Source organism: Etheostoma spectabile, chromosome 9 (genome assembly GCF_008692095.1).
Source record: "Etheostoma spectabile isolate EspeVRDwgs_2016 chromosome 9, UIUC_Espe_1.0, whole genome shotgun sequence".
Taxonomy (NCBI): Eukaryota; Metazoa; Chordata; class Actinopteri; order Perciformes; family Percidae; genus Etheostoma; species Etheostoma spectabile.
In genome coordinates this window covers 20188908-20189259 of record NC_045741.1, presented here as the reverse complement: position 1 = coordinate 20189259, position 352 = coordinate 20188908, and positions in this window count along the sequence as shown.

The following is a 352-nucleotide window of genomic DNA, read 5'->3' as shown; positions in this document are numbered from 1 at the left end:
TACTCCAAGCTGCAAAAAAGGAAAAACATCAGTTGATGGGTTAGTATTTTCAAAATTATTATTAAAATATTACAGACAATGTGCATATACACAAAATAATGAAGCATGTTGACAGACAAAGTAGAATCTGTTACATTAAAGTTAGGATTCATGGCATTTGTAAACAGGCTGAGATGTAGACATTAATTCTAAACTTCCTCTTTGCTGTTTGGATTTGAGACATTTGCATTGTGCAAGCGTGTATAAGATGGGAGACACTTGCCAGATATATAAGAGGATTAGGTTATGGTAATTAGCTATGTAAGACATGATTGTCATACCTCAAGGACATCAGCGTGAGCTCCTGCAAAGT